The 8,316-nt window shown below is 38.9% G+C and overlaps 1 pseudogene; it reads right to left on the bottom strand.

Annotated features, from left to right (window-relative positions):
• Positions 1 to 6,071: 6,071 nt before the first annotated feature.
• LOC150015395 (cilia- and flagella- associated protein 210 pseudogene) lies at positions 6,072 to 7,767 on the bottom strand (annotated as a pseudogene).
• Positions 7,768 to 8,316: the final 549 nt, after the last annotated feature.

Consider the following 8,316-nt stretch of genomic DNA (forward strand, 5'->3'; position numbering starts at 1 on the left):
TGGGTACACGGAGCTATGACTAATCTTGGCCAATGGACTGTGAGCAAAAGTAAGGTGTGTCACTTCTGGACTGAACATACAATGCCCGTGCGGGACTATGAAGTGGTCTTTCTCTGCTGACACAGTTGTCATATGTTCCTCTGAAAGCCTGGGTTCTGAGTGATTACGCGGAGAGTCCCCATCTCCACTTGCCTAATTTCATTTGGATGTGGAATGTGAGCAAGGAAATTTTTTCATTGTGTTAAGTTACTGAGATTTGAAGTTACTACATCATTATCTAGCCTATCCCAATGAAGATAATATTTTCTTATTTTGGGAATTCTCTTGAAAACTTGATTTACAATGACAACAATTTTTCATTATATGCATATTTTAAATTTTATTTAGTTATCCTATTGTTAAGCATTCATTTGTTTTACGTATTTTTCTTTTTCTTTCTTTTTAAAAAAATAGCACAGCTGTGAAAACTCTCAAGTGCTTATCTGATGTATTCTCATGAGGAATTTTTATAAATGAAGTTGTTAGGCCAGAAAATATGTTTTCAAGGTTCTAGATACTAATTGACAAACTTCTTTTCAGAGACATCTTTCAAGTTTGCACTTCCTTTGGCAGCACAGGAGAATGCCCAATGCCCATTTCAATGCACTGTTGCCAAAACCATGTCTTAGAAATTTAAATGTTTTATTTTACAATTTTAAAGGAAAATTAATTACCATTCATTTGAATAACAATGAGTTTGAACTTTCTTTAAATGACCTTTTGCCTATGTGTATGTTTTGTGAATACTATAAAGTAGAGCCTAACCTATTGGGGGTGTCTTTTGTCTTTTTAAAATAGATTTGTAACTAACATCCAAACTTTTAAGATTCTTATTGATTTAAATCTTTTTATTTATAATATAGTTACAGGGAGAAGAATGAGAGCTTTGTAAGGGATAGATGTTCACTAATGAGAGTTAATTTTATCTTTTAGAATGAAGGGAAGAGAGAGAGGAAGCAGCTACTTCTGTGCCCCCCTTTCCTCAATGATGCTCTCTGGAAAACCATCCTGTGGGCAACAAAGGGTGGACATCTCCAGGTGCAGTGGGTGCTGGTGGAGGTGTGTGTGTGTGGGGTTTGCTGATTACAGCTTGAGGCTATATCATAGATTAGTTTAACAGCTAAGGCAGAATTCTGAGAACTCTATGAGGCTTCAGCTGACCCTCCCCTGGGCCTTGTGCTGACAAAAGCCGGCTTTGGTGTGCAGCTTGGTTCTTTCTGTACACAAACAGGAGCCACATGCTGTGGATCACTGATAGCTCCAAAGAGGTTGACCAGGGCCAGTCACAAGCAGCATCCAACAAAAGTCTACATCAGAGTCTTTGCAGATCTACCTAATACAAAGAAATAAATACAAAAAGGCAGCCAAAATGGGAAGACAAAGAAGTAGACCCCAACTGAAAGAACAAGAGTATCCTCCAGAAAAAGAGCTACATGAAATGGAGGCAAGCAATTTATCAGATAGAGAGTTTAGAGTAGAGACATGGAAACCATAAAAAAGAACCAGTCAGAAGTAAAGAATGCACTATCTGAAATAAATAATACACTGGAAGGAATAAACAGTAGTTTAGATAAAGCAGAGGACTGAGTCAGTGATTTGGAAGGCAAGGTAGAAAAAAATGTCCAGATAGAGCATAAAAGAGAAAATGAGGTGAGCTTAAGAAACATTTTGGACAACATGAAATGTAACAACATCTGCATCATAAGAATATCAGAAGGAGAAGAGAATGAACAAGAGATTGAGAATCTATTTGAAGAAATAATGACCGAAAACCTCCCTAGTCTGCTGAAGGAAAAAGACACAAAAGTTCAGGAAACTCAGAGTCCCAAACTAGTTGGACCCAAAGAGGCCCACAGTGAGACACCTCATAAATAAAGTGACAAGGCTTAAAGACAAGGAGAGAATCCTAAAAGCTACAAGAGAAAAATCAAGTAGTTATATACAAGGGAGCACCAATTAGACTGTCATCTGATTTCTCAACAGAAACATTTTGTGCCAGAAGGGAGAGGCATGAAATATCCAAGGTGATACAAAGCAAGAACGCTCAGCCAAGGCTACTTTACCCATCAAGGCTATCATTTAAAATTGAAGGGGAAATAAGGAGTTTTCTAGACAAGAAAAAGCTAAAGAATTTTGTTAACACCAAACCAGTATGGCAACAAATGTTAAAAGGTTGCTTTAAAAAGAAGAAAAAGAAAAGGAAAATAGTCTAACAATAAAATGTCACTAAATACATATCTATCAATAATCACCTTAAATGTAAATGGCTTAAATATTCTAACCAAAAGACATAGGGTAGCTGAATGGTTAAGAAAACAAGACCTATATATATGCTGCCTCCAAGAGACATATCTCAGATCAAAAGATAAAAATATACTAAAAGTAAAGGGAAGGAAAAAATATTTCATGCAAGGGAAGGAAAAAAAAGCTGGGGTAGCAATACTTATACCCCCCAAAATAGACGTTAAAACCAAGGCTATAGTAAAAGACAAAGAAAGACACTACATAATGATAAAGGGAACAATCCAACAAGAGGATATAATTTTAGTAAACATTTATGCACCCGACATAGGAGCACCTAAATATATGAAGCAAACCTTGATGGACACAGAGGGAGAGATTGACAGAAATACAGCAATAGTTGGGGACTTTAAGACCCCATTGACTTCAATGGATAGACCTTCCAGGCAGAAAATCAACAAGAAGACAGTGGCCCTAAACAAAACACTAGATGAAATGGATTTAATTAATATCTTCAGAGCATTTCTCCCCAAAGCAGCAGAATATCCATACTTTTCAAGTGCACATGGAACATTTTCTAGGATAGACCACATGTTAGGACACAAAACAAGTCTCAATAAATTTAAGATGATCGAAATCATATCAAGCATTTTCTCTGACCATAGTACTATGAAACCAGAAATCAATCACAAGAAGAACACTGAAAAACACGTAAAGACATGGAAGCTAAATAACATGTTATTAAACAATGAATGGGTCAATAGCAAAATCAAGGAAGAAATCAAGAGACATTGAAACAAATGAAAATGAGGACACAACAAATGAAAGGGAAAGCAATCCTAAGAGGGAAATTCATAGCATTACAGGTCTATCACACACACACAAAAAAAAAAAAGCAAAGAAAAAACTCAAATAAACAATCTAACTTTGGACTTAAAGGAACTCGAAAAGAACAACAAAGCCCAAAGTGAGTAGAAGGAAGGAAATAATAAAGAACAGAGCAGAAATAAATAAATAGAACCTAAAAAACAAAACAAAAAATTAATGAATCCAAGGGTTATTTCTTTGAAAAGAAACAAGATTGACAAAACTTTAACCAGAAGCATCAAAAAAAGAAGAGAGAGAAGACCTAGATAAATACAATAAGAAATGAGAGAGGAGAAATAACAACTGACACCAAAGAAATACAAAGGAGTGTAAGAAAATACTATGAACAACTATAGGCCATCAAATTGGACTACTTGGATGAAATGGATAAATTCCTAGAAATATACAATCTTCTAAAACTAAATCAGAAAGAATCAGAAAATCTTTTTTTAAAGTATATTTTATTAATTATGTTGTTACAGTAGTTCCAATTTTTTTCCCCTTTGCTCCCCTCTGCCCAGTACCCTCCTTCCCTGCAGCAATCCCACACTCCTTAGTTTATGTCCATGGGTTGTGCATATAAGTTCTTTGGCTTCACCCTTTCCTATATTATTCTTAACACTCTCCTGTCTATTTTGTATCAAACGATTATGCTTCTTAGTCCCTGCACCATTTCCCCACTTCTACCTGTCCCCCGTCCCAGCTGATAACCCTCCAAATGATCCCCATGCCTAGGATTCTGTTCCTATTCTGGTTTGCTTAGTTGGATTTTGTTTTTATTTTTTAGATTCAGTTGTTGATAATTGTGAGTTTGTTGTCATTTTAGTGTTCATAGTTTTGATCTCCTTTTTCTTAAGTAAGTCCCTTTGACATTTCATATAATAATGGCTTGGTGACGATGAACTTATCCTGGCTGGTTTGGCTCAGTGGATTGAGCGTCGGCCTGCGAGCTAAGTGTCGCTGGTTCGATCTTCCAGTCAGGGCACATCAGAGAAGGAAAACTCTGACTCCAAAAAACCTCCGCTGCCTTGCGGCATACCTCTTCAGGGGAAAGGCTAAGGGAGTAAACCCCGACAGAAAATCCGGAGCCGGAGTCCCTAAGGCGGTTTGACATTGTAGTCAACACCGGCAACTCCTGCGGCGCACCTGAAGCCAAGCTGTATTGACTCCATCTTTCCCTTGGGCCCTTCAGCTGCGAAGAGAGTGGGGGTCTGCTGCATGGGCAACAGCAGACCCTCCATATCACCCTGCCCAGGCTCTGTAGCTTCAGCTTCACTGGAGAGGACACTCCGGCGTCATCGCAAGATGTCGATTCAACACGGGAGGAGACAGATACCGTGTCACTCCCGAGTCGGACTGCACAACCATTCTTGGCGGTGCAGATAGACTCTTAAGAAGCTACACCATCGTCTCTTGAGATGGACGGCTGCCGCCGCCGACGATGATGAACTACTTTAGCTTCACTTTGTCTGGAAAGCAGTTCATCTGCCCTTCCATTCCAAATGATAGCTTTGCTAGATAGAGTAATCTTGGTTGTAGGTTGCTTTTCATCACATTGAATACTGCCTACCAGTCCCTTCCTGTATGCAAAGTGTTATCTGAGAAATCAGCTGATAGTCCTGTAGGCACCCCCATGTAAGGAACTCTCCTCCTCTCTCTTGCTGCCCCCAGGACTCTCTCTTTATCTTTCACCTTTGACATCTCAATCATGATGTGTCCTGGTGTGGTCCCCTTTAGGTTCAGCTCGCCTGGAACCCTGTGTGCTTCCTGGACCTGTATGTCCATTTCCTTCGCAAATTTGGGAAGTTTCCCTCATTTTTTAAAATTCTTGCTTCCTCATTCTGCATTGGTTGACAGTTGTTTTCTTCCTCATGTTCCAAATCATTGATTTGAACCCCCATTTCCTTTCTTGGTTTTGAGTGGATTTTTCTTCGTTTCACTTAGCATAGCCTTCACTTCTTCTCTTATGTGTCTGCCGTATCTTTCAAGCCTGTGAGCAACTTTATCTCCAGTGTTTTGAATTATGCATCTGTTAGGTTGTCTATCTCCTCATCTGTTAGGTTGGCTATCTCCTGGTCACTTAATTATCCCACTGAAACCTTGATGTGTTCCCCCTTTTGGGCCATACTTTTCTGTCTCCTCATTCTGACAGGTTCCTGTGTTTGTTTGCCTCCGCGTCCTAGGTAGAGCTGTTGCTCCTGTTACGTTGTAAGGGGCGGAGCCTTAGGGATTCATCAGTATAGGGCGACCTGTTTCACCACGTTGTGGTGCTGTATATGGGGGAGGAGTCTGAGAGGAAACAATGCCGCCAGCCCAGCACTCGCCCCTTTCCAGGCACCTCTCCTACTTCCGCACCAGACTGATGCCCCTCTAGCTGCTGCCCTGGCCATCGTTCCCAGAGTGGGTGGATCTACAGACATTCTAGGACCATGGGGGCCCTTTAAACAAGCGGACTCTGCTGAGACTGGCAGTTTCTGCCTCCACCCCAACCCCCACTGGTCTGCACAGTCAGAAGCAATGATGCTTGATTTTTCCTGATGCTGGGACTGTAAGCTTTGAGGTCTGGTGAGGAACTGAGAACGCTTCCCAGGTATCCCTCCTGACTTTTTAAAATGTGTGACTGTGCTTTCTGCTGGCCTGCTGGTGCCCCCATCACACTGCATCCTCTCCACCCTGGCTCCACCCCTCCTACCTGTCTTGATGAGTATTTCTTCTTTATATCTTTGTTTGCTGGACTTCCATGTTTGATTTTCTGGAACTTCCGGTTGTCTCTAGTTTTGAGGTAGTTGTATTCCTTCTTAGTTGTGCAGGGAGGTGCAGCGTGTCTGTCTACACCTGCATCTTGGCCAGAAGTCCTTCTCGAATCAGAGAATCATTTTTTTTTTAATTTTAAGAGCAGCTTTATTAAATTATAAGCCTGAAATTCACTTACACTTATAGCTTTTAATTATAGTTACAATTTTATCTCTCAATCTTAAAAATAAACTTAAGCATGTAAAACCTAACCTTCCCATAGACTTTTGAAAATTATATTTTGATCCCTGAGAGTTATAAAAAGGGAGCTGGACTGCAGTGAAATCATTTTCCTGGTAACTAGGTCTTAGTCCACCGTTTTCCATAGAAACTGGTCCATGGCCACCTCCAGGTCCTCCCTGTGCAGCTTTGACAAGAGGATAAATATATTTATTTGTTGACTCAGACTCAAGTTCAGTGACTTCTCTGGCATAATCCTGACATTCTTTCTCCTTTTCCACCACAAGGTCTTCAGTAAGTCTGCAATACTCTAATTGTGCTTGTTTTGCTTGCTTTGCATTAAACTTATTTTTGGCCATTTGCTGAATATGGGCATCTTGAACTTCACTACGTTTTTTATCAGTTTTGCATTTTTTCTCCTTTCATCTTCCCAGAAGATTTGATCTGCTTTCATGATAGACAGTAATTGTTCTTTAGCCTCTGTTTTTCTTTGTCTTTCTTCTTCCTCTTTATTTTTCATCACAATGCCTCTATATTCTTCTATCGCTTTTAATTCTGCTTTGTTTTTCTCATATTTCTCTCTTTCTCTTTTTTCCCATATAGCCTCAGATTCTGCAATATCTCTAGCAATAATCAAATCTCCATTGTCAAGTTTCTGTTTCATTAATTTACTCAGGAGGTTATTTATTCTTTCTCTATGTTCCTCTATTAGTCTGTGTGTTTCAGCTTCTTTTTCTTTCCTCATTTGTGTAAGATGCTTTTTTGCTTTGATGAATTTTCTAATCTTTTCATCTTCCTCCTCTTGCTGCTGCTGTTCTAAAGCTTTGATGATATTTTTATCATATGTTCAAAAAAGAGTTTCCATCGTTCATTTATCTCTTCTTTTTTTTGTTTTTCTCTCATTTCTATTTCATATAATGAATTCTGTTGCTTTATTTCCTCAGCATCCTTTTCTGCACTTTTCCTCCTTCTTTTTTCTTCTTCTTTATGTTCCTTTACTTTTTTTTAAATGATCATCAGCAAGAGCCAGTCTATCTCTGTGTTGTTTTTATGCTTTTCCTTCTCCTTCAAAAGCTTTTTCTATGTTGAGTTTCAATTGTTCCTCCCACTTTTTATCTAATTTTACTCTACTGCTTTGGGATTCAATCTGTGCATCATGTTCCTTCATAACTTTACTAAGAAGAAGTCCTGAATGAAAGTGTTTCACTCTTTCTGTTTGGTAAAATTGATATTGCTTTGCATATTCAGTGGCCTTTTTTCTTTCTCCTTGTCTATGTATTGCTTCTTCCACATCAAGAATTTGTCTTTCTGCCTCTATTTCTTCATCATGTTTCTTTTTGGCTTGAAGTTTCTGTTGTTTCACCCCTGCTTGTGTATTAGTATGTTTTACCAGTTCTTGGGATCAGAGATGCTTTTTTTTTTTTTTTTTTTTTTTTTTTTTTTTTTTGCCTTTCTTTCTGCACGAAAGCATGCAGCTTTTCTTGTCAAACCATCAAGGCTATCTTGAATCTTTTTCCACTCACTGTGTGGAATTTTGGTGACCTGCTGGAGACCTACTTTGCTACGTAGGAGAGGTGGATAGAGAACTTGATCTTCTTCAGAGTTCTTTATTTTCAGCCAGACAGGTAGGAGGGGCAGAGAGGACATGATGTGGTGGTGGTGGTGGCAGCAGCGGTGGCAGCGGAAGGAGAATCAGAGAATCTTAATAGACAGATTACACCTAGTGAAATTGAAGCAGTAATGAAAAAAACTCCCAACAAATAAAAGCCTAGGTTGGATGGCTCCCCAGGTGAATTTTACCAAGCATTCTGCGAAGAAATAATACCTTTCTTTCTCAAGTTATTTCATAAAACTCCAGAGGAGGGAAGGCTCCCATATTCATTTTACAAGGCCAGCACTATCCTAATTTTAAAACCAGATAAAGAATTACAAAGAAAGAAAATTATAGGTCAATATCCCCGATGAACATAGATGCTAAAATCCTCAACAGAATTACAGCAAACCGAATACAGCGATGCATCAAAAAGATCATACACCATTATCAAGTGGGATTTATTCCAAGAATGCAAGGTTGGTACAACATTCACAAATCAATAAATGTGATTCACCACATAAACAAAATGAAGAATAAAAACCATGTGATCATATCAATCGATGCAAAGGAAGCTTTTGATAAAGCCCAGCACCCACTTATGA

This window comes from Furipterus horrens, unplaced genomic scaffold (assembly GCF_987537825.1).
Source record: "Furipterus horrens unplaced genomic scaffold, mFurHor1.1.pri manual_scaffold_3, whole genome shotgun sequence".
NCBI lineage: Eukaryota > Metazoa > Chordata > Mammalia > Chiroptera > Furipteridae > Furipterus > Furipterus horrens.